The 15,603-nt window shown below is 43.1% G+C and overlaps 1 protein-coding gene across 4 annotated transcripts in view; it reads left to right on the plus strand.

Moving 5' to 3' along the window:
- Positions 1 to 10,352, plus strand: part of TBCEL (tubulin folding cofactor E like) — a 126,358-nt gene extending 116,006 nt beyond the window's left edge. For all 4 annotated transcript variants that reach the window (XM_068121832.2, XM_078781297.1, XM_078781298.1 and 1 more), the window contains one exon: positions 9,993 to 10,352. The gene's annotated coding sequence lies outside the window, so the exon portion shown is untranslated. The remainder of the gene's footprint in view (positions 1 to 9,992) is intronic.
- The last annotated feature ends 5,251 nt before the right edge of the window (positions 10,353 to 15,603 follow it).

Here is a 15,603-nt window from a genome sequence, read left to right on the forward strand (position 1 = left end):
TCACGGGAAGAGACAGGATCAACTTCAACGGTCTACGATGATAAATGCATTTTTTGCCAGCGTGCTTCAAAATTCATAAAAGGCAGTCGTACCCGTGAAACAGTTGTCTTGGCTGTTGAACTTCGAGCAGATAAGACAATAAGAGATGCTGCGACAGCTCGCAATGATGAGAGAGTTTTGGCATTGACTACACGAGATATGGTTGCAGCTGAGGCTCACTACCACTTCTCCTGCTATAGAAACTACACACGGCCCCAAAAACCTCAAGTAGAAACTGACATTGAAGATAATATCGAGAAAAAAGAAATGATACGATGTATATTCAATTTCATTCGCACTGACTTGTTCTTGAACCCGAGGATTGTTCCAATAGTTGATGTTGCAACAGATATCCTGTCTTCAGATACATTTTCAGTTGATGTTCGTGACTCCATCAAGAAGAATCTGCAGCGCACATTACAAAGAGAGTTTGGAGAATCGCTCATCTTCTTCAATGTGAAACACCGTGTATACTTGATGCCCGATAATCTGACAAAGCGAGAGATTGCTGCAGAGTGCGTAAACCTGAAAGCAGAAGTGAAAGCATTTGAACGAACGGACTGTGAAAGTAACATTGTGCGTGCAGCTACTTCACTGCGACACCAGATCAAAGATGCTCATTACAATGAACGTTGGCCGCCTCAGCCAGCAGAACTCACTTCAGATTACGTGAAGATACCAGATTCTCTTCGTGTATTTCTGCATACTTTGATTTGCGGGAGTGGGGGTAGCTCTGCGCGTGCCGACACACTGGTATGGTCGATGGCTCAAGATATCATCAATGCTGTACACCGGGGTACCATCAGAACATCGAAGCATGTCCTACTTCCGTGGGTCATAAAAACGCTCACCGGTAATACAGAGGTCATCAGAATATTGAATCGACTCGGGCACGGATGTTCGTACACAGTTCTGGAAGAAATCGAGACAGCGCTATGCATAGACAAATTAGCAAGTGTGGAGAAAGATACAGTACCACTTCCGTCACATGTGCACCCTTCAGTCCCGACTGTATTAGCATTCGATAACATCGACAGGCTAGAGGAATCGCTGAGTGGTGGCGGAACATCGCATCGCGTCAACGGTATCATCGTCCAACCGAAGTCGCAGTCGTGTTTGCCGCCCCAACCTCCATCGGCAGTATCCAAAGCAGATAAGAAGCGATCTATCCCGTCATCCAGCGATTTAGTTCCAATATACAGCGGTGGGAAACGAGAGGGCCCACCTGCAATCAAGCCTGCAGATCTTTCTGACACTCTTGCAGGCGCAACATCCCTTGCGCAGCGCCGAAATCACGTATGGATTATGACTCGCATGCTGGAACCATGCGACCAGACAATCAGTTCGTGGACTGGTTTCAACATCATGACTAGAGATCGTGTTCAGGTGACGGAAGATGTAGTTGGCTACCTGCCGACTATAAACGCGCCTGCCACAGATATGGCAACAGTGCAAGAAATCCTCAGAGAAGCTCTGAACATCATGTCATCACTTCAGCTTGAGCGTATACCGGTGGTGCTAGACCAGGCACTATTTGCTAAGGCGACCGAAATAGCATGGAAAGATGTCGATCGATATGGAAGAATCGTGCTCATGATGGGGAACTTCCATACCATCTGTAACTTCATGTCGAGCATTGGGAAAATGTTTGGAGATGCAGGCCTTCGGGATGTAGCTGTTGAGTCAGGAGTAATCGCTGAAGGTTCCATCAACAGGGTTCTGGAAGGCAAGCAATACAACCGTGCTGTGCGACTCCACAAGTTGATGTACGAGGCACTAATGCGCATCATTTGGAAGGGCTTCCAGGTGTGGATAGAAAGCAATCATCCTGACAAGGAACCCCAGATTCGAAGCACTGACCTCAAAATTCGCAGCATCAAGGAGGATGTTTGCCACGAGACTCTCGCTGCTGCTCTCGATGATGATTCATGTGTACAGAGCTTTGACATGTTCGCGAAATACCTACATTTTCTGCGAACCAAACATGGAGACCTGGCTCGCTTCTGGATGATGTATATTGATATGGTAGAGACCCTGCTGGGGTTGATTCGTGCGGATAGAGAAGGCGACTGGATGCTTCACTTGGCTTGTGTCAGAAGAGTGATCCCTTGGTGTTTCGCAATGAACAAGGTGAACTATGCTAGATATCTACCAGTGTACTATGCACAGATGACGCAACTCCACGAAACATGCCCCGAGTTGTACAGGCATTTCAATCAAGGCTACTTCTCCGTACAGCTTAGACCAGGGAATCCATTTGCCAGAATCGCTGTTGATCAGACAACAGAAGAAACAGTAAACAAAGATACGCAAACAGCTGGAGGAACACGAGGTTTTAGTCTTTGACAAGGGGCTGTGTCACGATACTATCTAACTGCAGAAAATCGGGCTACTGCACTGAGGCAACTACGAGAAACTATCCTTGTGAATGGCAGCAACACATCTCACGCCAAGCACCCTGACTTGTCTACTTCTCGCATCAAACGTGATGAGTCTGGCGTCACAGCTATCTGTGATCTACTGGAAAATGACTGGACCAATCCATTCGCCGATGATCCGTCATGTCTTCTCAGTATATCTACCGGAGCGGCTGCGAGGGAGGACATTTCTAATGACCTACTCAACACCCTGCAAAAGGGGGAAGCGGCGTATCAAAGCTTCCAGAAACGTCTTGAAGAGGGAGCAGGCTTTCATGACACATTGAACAAGCTAAACTTGAAGACCTTTGGTAAGATCAAGCAGAAAGTTGTGAAGGGCACAAACAAGGAGATCGTCCTGAGAGCTGACAGACAACTGTTTGCCACCATGATACTCATCGCCAAGACAAGGAACCTCGACATGCAACTTGTCCTTTGTCACCCACTAGGGCCGTTACCATGGTCTTTGGCAAACGTTGATGGGTCAATGAAAAAAACGAACAAAGCTGCACTTGCGAAACACATGGAAGGTCTTGTGGAACCAGCCGAGAACGTTGACAAGCGAAGTGCAACAATAATTGATGCGATGGCTCTCATACAAAAGATGCATGGCGAGAACGACACGTTCGAAGAACTATCTGACCGCATCCTTGCTGCAGCGCTTCACGCTGGTCAAGGCAGTGAGCGCATCGATGTTGTCTTTGACACATACACAGAAGAATCCATCAAAGCAGCTGAGCGTGTGAACCGCGGTTCAAATGAAGGCATCAGTTTCAGCGAGATCAGACCCGCACACAAAATCATGAACTGGCGGCGTCTCCTTGCTTGCAGCCAGACAAAGGAGAAACTGGTTGTGTTTCTGGCGGAGTCGTGGAAACATGAAACAAATCGCGAAAAGCTAGGCAACAGAACACTGTATGTCACCTGTGGTGAAAAATGTCTGGTACTGACCCGCGATAGGTGGAAGTTGGTGCAAGCACTCGAATGTAGCCACGAGGAAGCAGACACGCGTATGTTTCTCCACGCAAAGCACGCCGCTACCCACTACAAGACGATCATCTTAGTGGCAGATGACACCGACGTTCTGATCATCAGTCTTCATCTCAGCAGAACCATCGATAGTCAGCTCTTCATCAGACGAGGAACAAAGGTTCGAGTCAGAATGATCGACGTTGGAAAGTTGGCTGCAGTATTGGGGTCTGGAGTTTGCAGTGCATTGCCAGGGCTTCATGCATGGAGCGGGTGTGACACTGTGAGTGCTCTGGCTAGCCAAGGAAAGATAAAGGCTTTGAAGCTTGTGCAAGCGAATGAGCTGTATCTTCAAGCATTCACAGATCTGGGATCTTCGTGGAATGTACCAACAGACGTCTTCAATAGCATTCAGGCCTTCACGTGTCAGCTGTACGCCAAGAACACGAAGATCGTCGGTGTTAATTCGCTCCGTTATCACATGTTCTGTGCAAAGAAGGGCCAGATCGAATCTGGACAATTGCCGCCTTGTGAAGACTCCTTGATGCAGCATACGCTTAGGGCCAACTATCAGGCGGATATCTGGCGACGCAGCCTTGAAAACCTACCAGACGTCCCAACACCATCAGCAGGACATGGTTGGGAACTCGATGATGGCGGTTCGCTCACAATCCGATGGATGGCGGGTCTACCAGCTCCAGATGTCGTCTTGAATCTCATCTCATGCACATGCAGAAGGACGTGTCGACCGTCAGATTGCTCCTGCATACTGAATGGGTTGAAGTGCACTGTTGTGTGTAAGCTGCAGGGATGCTCCAACATGGTGCAGGATGATGCTATCGTGGCTCAGGATGCCAATGACTCTGATGGCGACTCTGATGATTAACTTTGTGTGCACTGTATATTGTATAGCATATGTTGTTCTCTATTATAATGCAGGCCAAATTGCCTGAAAATCTTTATAGACAGATAAACGGTTTAGCAAAATGTATAATTTGGAAGATCATACCGGTGTTATTTGACTAAAACATGACATGTTCAATGATACCTCCGCTTGCTTATTAGGAATATACATCGTATGGTGTTAAAATCAGCTCCATACGTCTTTCCAAACTCTAGTAATGAATAATTAATATAATTGGCGGCCATTTTGAAATCCAAGATGGCCACCAAAGTGCAGATTTCCTATGTAACAATTTCCGCCTGCTTATTAGATATCGTATGGTGTTAAAATCCTCTCCGTACGACATTCCTAACTTGCGTTATCGTCAGAATAGATAATGCCAGCGGCGGCCTAAGTCATTTTATGCCTCTTTACATTTATTTGTTGTAAACTCGTGGTGGATGATATGTTTTAGTTTTTGAGTTATTTTTATAGACAGATAAACGGTGTAGAACAATGCATAATTTGGAAAATCATACCAGTGCTGTTTCACTAAAAAAAGTACAAGTCTAATAATAAAATATTGAAAAATATATGATTTTTTTTCGATAATTGATTTTTATAATAATTAATCTAAAACAAAATGCTTCATATTATTTTTTATTTAGACGGTACACATCGGACGTATATTTAGTCGTCAACCGCACATCGATAGCTAGTATAGAAGTCCAGATACACGTGCAACAATGTACCCCACCAAATGGGCATTTTCGAGCTGGGTGGTTTCAAAGATGGCGTCCATCCGGGCACTAAGCTACCGTTCTCAGATGTCCATCACACCTTTTCTGACACTTGAGACATTGGTCTAATGGAAAATCATAATGAGAATTACTCCCCCCGCCGGAGCATTACTTTTGGTCTGGCTCAAGGACTAAGAGGAAGAGAAAGAAAGAAAGGAAGAGATAGATAGATAGAGAGACAGACAGTGTGTAATTAAAATATACATATATATATTGTGTAAATAGAGATCTGTGATAAACTTAACACCAATCATGTATTTCACCCATATTTTGAGCTTTCGCCAAAATCTCTCGTTTGTTGTATATATATATATATATATCAATACACAATAACATGCATTTTAATGCTATTTTCCCTGCTAGAGCGGGGGTTAGCCTTGCGGTCCCATGACAATCTTCTCCATTTTGCCCTATTTTCTGCATCTCTCCTTGTTAACCCCCTTGCCCGCAATTCTTCCACCACCTTTAGCCAAATCTTTCTTGGTCTTCCCCGTCCTGTACTTCCTTCTACATTCATTTCCATCACTCTTCACAACCAGTCACTTTCATCCTTCCTCAACACATGACCAAACCATCACAACTTGTTTCTCTTCACTCCATCCATCACAGGCTCTATTTTTTTTTTTTTTTTTTTTTTAATACAAGATCGAGGCTCGTGAAGGAGCGAACATTTATCACACAGAAAGACAAATCGACAAACTGACACATAACCGACAAACCGACACATAAAACAAAAAGCATCGGGAGCGGTAGACAAGATGGGGAGAGAGGGGGAAGGGCACAAACACAACATTTGAGAGCAGGGACCGAGAGACATGGAGACATCGAGAGATCTGTGGGAGGGAGAGACCCACTGTGGGAGGGATTCCCATTATCTTTCGCAATTCATCCTTATGTCTTCCTCTCTCTCAACGATACTCCGCACATCCACCGAACCATTCGCATTTCCACCCTTTCCAGCCTTCGTTGCTGCTCCACGTTCATTACCCATGTCTCGCTCCCATAAATCATAACACTTCTCACACATGCAGCATACACCTTTCCCTTCAGCTTCAACGACACTCCCTTCCTCGTCAGCACGCCACTCAGTTCCCGAAACTTCTTCCATGCACATCTCACTCGAGCAACCGTTGCCGAGTCTGATCCACCTTCTCCATTCAGCATGTCTCCGAGGTAGCAAAATGTTTTCACACCTTCCAGCTTCACGCCGTCTCCAAGATCCAACTCAACATTTCCTCCATCTGCAGCTCCCTCTGTGCACACCGTACACTTGAATGTAGCTGCCACACTGATTAATGACCCTCTCAAACCACTACATTTTTGATGAACCCACTCAGCACACATTGTACATTGAATGGAGTTCACTCCGACACCCTTCCTGCACACAGCACACGGCCATTTCCCAGTTCTTTCCACCTCACCACATGCTTTACCACTTTCCATCACCTTCGTCTTTCCGATATTCACCTTCAGACCTTTTATCTCCATACATTCCTTCCACTTGTTCATCTTCTCCTTCAGTCCATCCATACTTTATGCAATCAACACCAGATCATATGCATGCAACAACTCCCACGGTAATCCCTCCTTTACATTCCGAGCCAGCACCTCCATCACAGCTACAAATAGTAGTGGACTTAGTACCGACCCCTGATGCACTCCCACCTTCACCTCAAACTCACCACTGTTCCCGTCCTTCATCCTTCTCCTGCAACTGCCTCACAATGAAAAGCGCGTCTGTCTTTCCTCTTCCTGGCATAAATCCAAACTGCATTTCGTCGATCTTCACCTTCTTCCTTATCCTCCTCTCCAACACCCTTTCCAATACCTTCATTCCATGCTCCAATAACTTTATCGCTCGGTACGAGCCACACTCCAGAGGGTCACCTTTCTGCTTGTATAGAGGGACGAGGGTACTCAGTTGCCAATTCACTGGAATGCGGCTTTCTTTCACCACCAGATTACAGATCTCTGTCATGCTCTTCACACCCCAACTTCACACTGCCTTCAACATATCTCACACAACTCCCGTCGGCCGTCCCGCTTTTGTACTCTTCATTGCTTTTAGCGCTTCCTCAACTTCCTTCTCGGTTATCTTCTCTGCCGGTCCTAAAACTGGGTTACTCTCGATGTTGCCATCCCATTCATTCTCTGCATTCAACAGCATTTCCATACAGTCACGTGAAAAAGTAAGTACACCCCATGTAAAGTTTTGACTTTTTCAACATATTTCAACATACAGCTATTTGATCTTCATTTCAACAATATTGAGAGATAAAGGTGATATAACATAACAAATATCATGAAACATTTACATTTTGTAGTCCATTGTATAATTTAAATGAACATAAATGCAAATTTCGCATGTGGAAAAAGTAAGTACACCCCTACATTTATCACTACTTCAAATACCTAAAATTAGAATCAGGTGCACCAGCTCAGGTGCAAATGATTAGAACCTTGTTGGAGAGGATCTTGGAGGAACCTGTCTTATTTAAACCTCAGACATTTAGTTTGGTTTGCTCTTTGTTGTTGAAGTGTGCGGCGTCACCGTGCATAGATCAAAAGAGCTCTCTGAGGCCTTCAGAAAGAAGGTTATAGATGCCTACACGTCTGGGAAGGGATTTAAAAAGACCTCCAAACAATTTGAAATCAATCATTCGATTGTCCGGAAGATCATCTACAAGTGGAAAAGATTCCAAACAACTGCCAACTTGTTCAGGCCAGGCCGCCCCAGCAAGTTCAGCCCGAGAGCAGACCGCAAGATGCTGAAAGAAGTCTCTCAGAACCCCAGAATGTCATCACGGGACCTACAGGTAGCTCTTGCCACTGTTGATGTCAAAGTGTACGAGTCTACCATTAGAAAGAGGCTGCACAAATTTGATCTACATGGGAGGTGTGCCAGGAGGAAACCTTTGCTGTCCAGAAAGAATATCAGTGCAAGAATAAAGTTTCCCAATGAACACCGAGGCAAAGAACAGCACTTCTGGAACAATGTGCTCTGGACAGATGAGTCAAAGGTAGAGCTATTTGGCCACAGTACCAGAAGACATGTTTGGCGAAAACCAAAGACAGCATTTGACCACAAGAACCTGATACCAACTGTAAAGCATGGTGGTGGAAATATTATAGTTAGGGGCAGCTTTGCTGCATCAGGGCCTGGGCAGCTCACCATTATAGAATCCACAATGAATTCTTCATTGTACCAGAGGGTGCTTGAGGATAATGTGAGGCCATCTGTTGGAAAGTTGAAGCTCAACCGAAGGTGGACCTTACAACATGACAATGACCCTAAACATACCAGTAAATCCACCAAGGAATGGCTGAAAAGAAAGAAATGGAGGGTTCTGGAATGGTTAAGTCAAAGCCCGGATCTAAATCCCATCGAGATGTTGTGGGGGGATTTGAAACAGCTGTGCATGCTGTGCAACAATTTTTCTTGAATAATTTATTGCAAAGTCAATTCTTCATTGTTTTTTGTTCAATTAGATCATCTTTATCTATAGATACTGTTTAAATGAAGATCAAATATTGATATGTCCACATATGTTAAAAAGATTTTTTTTAAACATTACATGGGGTGTACCTACTTTTTCACGTGACTGTATATCTCTTCCATCTTCCTTTAATTCCATCTGGGTCCACAACGATTTGTCCCACTTCATCCTTCAAGCAACTGACCCCCATGACATCACACCTCTCTTTCGCTATCTGCTTTGCAATCCTGAATACCGCTCTCTGACCCTCTTCCGAATCCAAGCGTTCTCCGAACATTTTCCGACATGCCTCCTGCGCCTTTGCTACCTCTTTCTTTGCAGCCTTCTTGGCTGCCTTATAACTTTCATGCTCTGCTGTTTCTGCTCCCGTACCCTTCGCCTTCTGCCACTCCTTGAACTTCTTCCTCTTCTCGTCAATCCTCTTTCCAACTTCATCATCCCACCACCATGTTTCCGAGTGCCTCGGTGGTCCTTTTGTCCATCCACATACCTCACCAACGGCTCCCAACAGACTAGCTTTCATTGACATCCAACCACGTTCAAGCTCAACCACATCATCCTCTACCATACTCAGCCTCTCTTTTAATGCCTCCCTCACTGTCACCTCTTTCAACCTCCACACCTTCATTCTCGGTTGTTACTTTACCCACCGAGCTCTCCTCGCACCTTTCACCCTTATGTCGTAGACAACCAAGTGGTGCTGTGAAACAGCCTCCTCCCCCGGGATCACCTTTGTGTCCCGAAGGTGCCCCCTATCTCGCCTATGCACCAGCAGGTAGTCAACGGTTGTCGTCGACTCACCTGATGTGTATGTAACAAGCTTATTATCGAAAACACGAATATATATATATATAAACAAATCACAAATGCAGTGATCCAACAGGTATACCTGGAGACAAAGCTAGTCGGCCAATTTGCTTGGAATACCTGTTGGTTCAGTGTTTGGGCTGATATCTTGTGGAATTTGGCCTTCGCTGTTGATACTCTATGGTTGTATTATCCAGGAGAAGGACTTTGGGAGAAAAAAAGTCTCGCATAACCCATGAGGTAGTACTGCATATTCTGATCGGATAAACATTTCTAAGGTGGATGTCACTTCAGATCGTGGTATCACTTTGTTGTGAAGGCCAATGTTTGTGGCTGGGGTCAGCTTGGTGTCTAAAATGAGGGCGGTGATTTCTTGAGTGGGATGATATTGATGATGTCATTGCTGTTAATTGAACATCCAAAGTGCAAATGGAACAAATACATGAGAATAGGACGACGATGGAAAGTAAATACAGTATGTACTGTGGTGTTGGCAAAAATGTCTCAAGTTCTGAGAATGTCAAATATATTGCACAGTTTGACTCATCACCAGCGTCATGTTCCCCCTTGTCACATTCAGGCCAGAAATGGTCAAATTACCCACAATTGACTTTCCAGAGGCAGAAATAGAGGAGAAGTGGCAACACTGGAAAATGGATGTCTCGGAAAATGTCTTTCAAAGTCCTGGGACCGTTCACTCCATGGTATGGGTTGACTAGTTCAGCTTCTAATCTAGTCAAAAAAACAATAAGCTAGGCCTTGTGCACGCTCTAAAATGGCACGGGACCTGTTGTGATTCTTTTCCCCTCTCCTTCACCTGTAACAGATTATATGAATGCTGTTCTCAAAATAAATACTAATCTGCTGAAACAGCTTCAACTCTGAGGCTTTGTCCCCTCATTCATGTACTGGACTTAAAAAATAAATTGAGCTAAAAGTCGTTTTCTGCTGATTCCATCTTGAGCACGAGTAGGTGGCTGGATGAAGGTTTCACCAGGTAGCCCAGAAAACGACTTTGGTGGCACCCATCTTAGAAATACGCAAGCATGACGGTTTCTTATGGACTTTGATCTCAGGAATCCGAATCTGCTTGTTTGGTTGTTCAAAGACCTGCAGTGAAAGCAGCAATTCTTGATTAAAGACGTAGTTCCCGTCACGAGCACGAAAGGGCTCCGTTCATGAAAACTTGCGCTATTGGCCGATTATAACGGGTTCTGGTTGAGGAAAACTCATCTGTACGACGGCAGCCGCTTCTCTGTCTGTCTGTCACCATTTTTCTGGTGAGTTCGCTGAACGGATCTTCGTCAAACTTTCAGAGGTTCATCAGTGAGCGCTGAGGTGTGTTTTGGGCAAAAATTAGAAAACTTTGGAAAAAAAAAAAAAGTTTTTAATTTTTGGGGATTTAAAAAAAAATCAACCTATGATGCCTGAGCCTTTGTAGCAATGTTAAAGGTAATAAATTATCCCTGATTAATGTGTGTTTGTGTAATGTTATGATAAATACTAGAATGGCACTCAGTCGAGCGCACATCTCCGTCAGGCTGAACAGTTTATGTTTTCTATCCCACTGATAGGCCGGATCTGGATTCGGATCTGAACCAAAATCAAATCGACTTGTTCTTGTCACAAAAGCAACTCATCCACCAAGTTTAGTCATTACTCATCCATAACTTTTTTTTTTAATATCATGTTCTATATCGCTTTTCGCCTGATCTCTCAATGGTGAAGAATCATTTAAAAATTAAATAATTACTCGTATCTGAATCCATATTCAGATCTTCACCAAAATCGAATCGATTCGTCCTTGTCATACACACAACCTCTCCACCAAGTTTCGTCAGAATCCGTCCATAACCTTTCGAGATATCTTGTTCACAGGCAGACAAACAAATGAAAAATCAGAGACCGAGGACTTGCCAGAATGTACTTTTTTATTGGCCATTTTGTACAAATATGACGGCCGAACCACGTAACCAATGAGGTCATCATTATTTGTTTTATAAACTAATTTATTCCTTGATGATGCTCAAGAAATTTCATCTTGATCGGAAGAAGTCTTGTACTTGTCGAATTATGACGTCATAATGGAGGCACCTATGACATAATCATTAACATATTTTATTCCCCATGGAGAGTTCTTTACAATGAGCCATGTCTCAATTTTTTCTATTGAGCACTTTCGGAGATATGGAGGTGCAAATTTTTTCGGTTTTTCCAGGATGACGGCCGAACCACGTGACCGATGACGTCATCAATTGGGCACAGTCTATTCCAGGGCAAGATAAATATGTGTGTAAAGTTTGGTGATTCTCTGAGCAACGGTGTAAACGTAGTGCTGCGCACAGACAAACAGACAGATGAAAAATCGGTCAGAGGCCGAGGTCTTGCCGGAATGTACTTTTTTATCAGCCATTTTGGATAAATATGGCGGCCGAACCACGTGACCAATGACGTCATCATTATTTGTTTTCGAATCTAATTTATTCCTTGATGATGCTCAAGAAATTTCATCTTGATTGGATGAAGTTTTGTACTTGTCGAATTATGACGTCATAATGGAGGCACCTATGACATCATCATTAACATATTTTTCCCCATGGAGAGTTCTTTACAATGAACCATGTCTCAATTTTTTCTATTGAGCACTTTTGGAGATAGAGAGGTGCGAAGTTTTTCCGTTTTTCCAAGATGGCGGCCGAACCACGTGACCGATGACGTCGTCATTATTTTTTTTCTTTTCTTAACCAGGTTATGCTGACATGTCGCTCAAGAAATTGCATCTTGATTGGATGAAGTTTTGTACTTGTCGAATTATCAAATTATGACGTCATAATGGAGGCCTTGGGCAGAGAGAGTTAAAAATTGGGCACAGTCTATTCCAGGGCAAGACAAATATGTGTGTAAAGTTTGGCGATTATACGTCCAACTGTGTAGACGTAGTACTGCGAACAAACAAACAGACAGATAAAAAATCGGTCAGAGACCGAGGACTTGCCGGAATTTCTTTTTTTATCGGCCATTTAGGACAAATATGGCGGCCGAACCACGTGACCGATGATGTCATCATTAACATATTTTATTCCCCATGGAGAGTTCTTTACAATGAGCGGTCTCAATTTTTTCTATTCAGCACTTTCGGAGACATGGAGGTGCAAGGTTTTTCGGTTTTTCCAAGACGGCGGCCGAACCACGTGATCGATGACGTCATCATTAACATATTTTATTCCCCATGGAGGGTTATTTACAATGAGCCATGTCTCAATGTTTTCTATTCAGTACTTTCGGAGATATAGAGGTGCTAAGTTTTTCGGTTTTTCCAAGATGGCGGCCGAACCACGTGACTGATGACATCATCATTAACCTATTTTATTCGCCATGGAGAGTTCTTTACAATGAGCCATGTCTCAATTTTTTCTATACAGCACTTTCGGAGATATGGAGGTGCAAAGTTTTTCGGTTTTTCCAAGATGGCGGCCGACCACGTGACATATGACGTCATCATTAACATATTTTCTTCCCCATGGAGAGTTCTTACCAATGAGCCATGTCTCAATTTTTTCTGTTCAGCACTTCCGGAGATATGGAGGTGCAAAGTTTTTCGGTTTTTCCAAGATGGCGGCCGACCACGTGACATATGACGTCATCATTAACATATTTTATTCGCCATGGAGAGTTCTTTACAATGAGCCATGTCTCAATTTTTTCTGTTCAGCACTTTTGGAGATATCGTGGTGCAAAGTTTTGCCGTTTTTCCAAGATGGCGGCCGAACACGTGACTGATGACGTCATCATTAACATATTTTATTCCCCATGGAGAGTTCTTTACAATGAGCCATGTCTCAATTTTTTCTGTTCAGCACTTTCGGAGATATGGAGGTGCAAAGTTTTTCGGTTTTTCCAAGATGGCGGCCGAACCACGTGACTGATGACTTCATCAGTAACATATTTTATTCCCCATGGAGAGTTATTTACAATGAGCCATGTCTCAATTTTTTCTGTTCAGCACTTTCGGAGATATGGAGGTGTAAAGTTTTTCGGTTTTTCCAAGATGGCGGCCGAACCACGTCACCGATGACGTCATCATTTGGGCACAGTATATTAGAGGGCAAGACCAATATGTGTGCCAAGTTTGGCGATTCTACGTGCAACGGTGTAGACGTAGTGCTGCAAACAGGCAAACAGACAGACAGACAGACAAACAGACAGACAAACAAACGAACAGATCAACATACTTGCCGGAAAATTTTTCCGGCAAGTAACCATCCGATCAACATACTTGCCGGAATCTTTTGCTGAAAACCGAAAACTTGCCGAAAACCGTACATCGGAATCTTTTCCGGCAAGCAACAAATGAAAAATCACTCACAGAGCGACACTTGGCAAAACAGAATGAAGTGGAATTGCACTCAGTCAAGCATCCTTTTAACCTCAAAAATAATTAGTGGTTGAATTCAGTGACCTGATATGACAACCGTCTTCAAAGTTTAAGTTAATCGGATGAAAATTGACAATTTTAGAAATTCGGCCTATGTTGACCTTTTGGCCTATGTTGACCTCAAAAATTGTTGGTGCTTGCTTTCAGTAAGGTGATATGAAAATCCTTTTTAAATTTCAAGCCAATCGGATGAAAATTGACGATTTTAGGAATTTGAAATTGTTGTTGACCTTTGACCGATGGTGATCCCAAAAATAGTTGGTGGTTGAATTAAATTTGCTGATATGTAAATCCTTTTCAAATTTCAAGTGAATCGTATGAAAATTGACGATTTTAGGAATTTGAAATTGTTGTTGACCTTTGACCGATGGTGATCCCAAAAATAGTTGGTGGTTGAATTAAATTTGCTGATATGTAAATCCTTTTCAAATTTCAAGTGAATCGTATGAAAATTGAGGATTTTAGATATTTGAAATTGTTGTTGACTTTTGGCCTATGTTGGTCTTTTGGCCGATGGTGATCCCAAAAATAGTTGGTGGTTGTATTCAGTTTGCTGATATGTAAATCCTTTTCAAATTTCAAGTCAATCGGATGAGAATTGAGGATTTTAGAAATCGGAAAAAGTGGTTGACCTTTGGCCTATGTTGACGTTTTGGCCTATGCTGATCTCAAAACTATTTCGTGGTTGAATTCAGTTTGCCGATATGTAAATCCTTTTCAAATTTCAAGTCAATCGGATGAGAATTGAGGATTTTAGAAATTTGAAATGGTTGTTGACCTTTGGCCTATGTTGACCTTTTGGCGTATACTGATCTCAAAACTAGTTCGTGGTTGAATTCAGTTACCTGATGTGTAAATCCTATTCAAATTTCAAGTCAATCAAATGAAAATTGAGGATTTTAGAAATTTGAAATGGTTGTTGACCTTTGGCCTACGTTGACCTTTTGGCCTATGTTGACCTTTTGGCCTATGCTGATCTCAAAACTAGTTGGTGGTTGAATTCAGTTACCTGATGTGTAAATCCTATTCAAATTTCAAGTCAATCAAATGAAAATTGAGGATTTTAGAAATTTGAAATGGTTGTTGACCTTTGGCCTACGTTGACCTTTTGGCCTATGTTGACGTTTTGGCCTATGCTGATCTCAAAACTATTTCGTGGTTGAATTCAGTTTGCCGATATGTAAATCCTTTTCAAATTTCAAGTCAATCAAATGAAAATTGAGGATTTTAGAAATTTGAAAAAATGTGGTTGACCTCTGGCCTATGGTGACCTTTTGACCCCAAAAATATATAGGATTTTGTGGATCTCAAAATCTACCATTTGGGGAAGTTTCGTGAAGATCGGTTTAAAATTGTGACCTGTAGGCAAGTATAATGAGCGGACAGACAAACACACCACCCGGAGTGATCAACACACTTGCAAATTTTTTTCTTTATTTTTGCCAAATAACAAACAAATGGACTCAAATGCAAAAACCTCTCCTCTGGCGAGGGTAACGAGCTGCTTGCTAACGGAACACCCCCCTGCCTCCTACCTGCTTCCTCCATCCTTCGCTCCATCACTCATTCCTTCCAAATAAATCCTTCGTGCCACCTCCCTTACCTCAGAAGACCGTTGCTCGGCAACGGAAGAGGCGGAAGTGGCAGGCGCACGATCAGGGGTGAAGGTGCAACTCGGTCAAAGAAGAAATGTGAATATTACCGCAGATGGAGTGCAGAATGGCTGAGTTATAAATAAAACTTAAAACCAGGACGA

The sequence above is a fragment of the Myxine glutinosa genome, chromosome 7 (genome assembly GCF_964187855.1).
Source record: "Myxine glutinosa chromosome 7, kmMyxGlut1.1, whole genome shotgun sequence".
Taxonomy (NCBI): Eukaryota; Metazoa; Chordata; class Myxini; order Myxiniformes; family Myxinidae; genus Myxine; species Myxine glutinosa.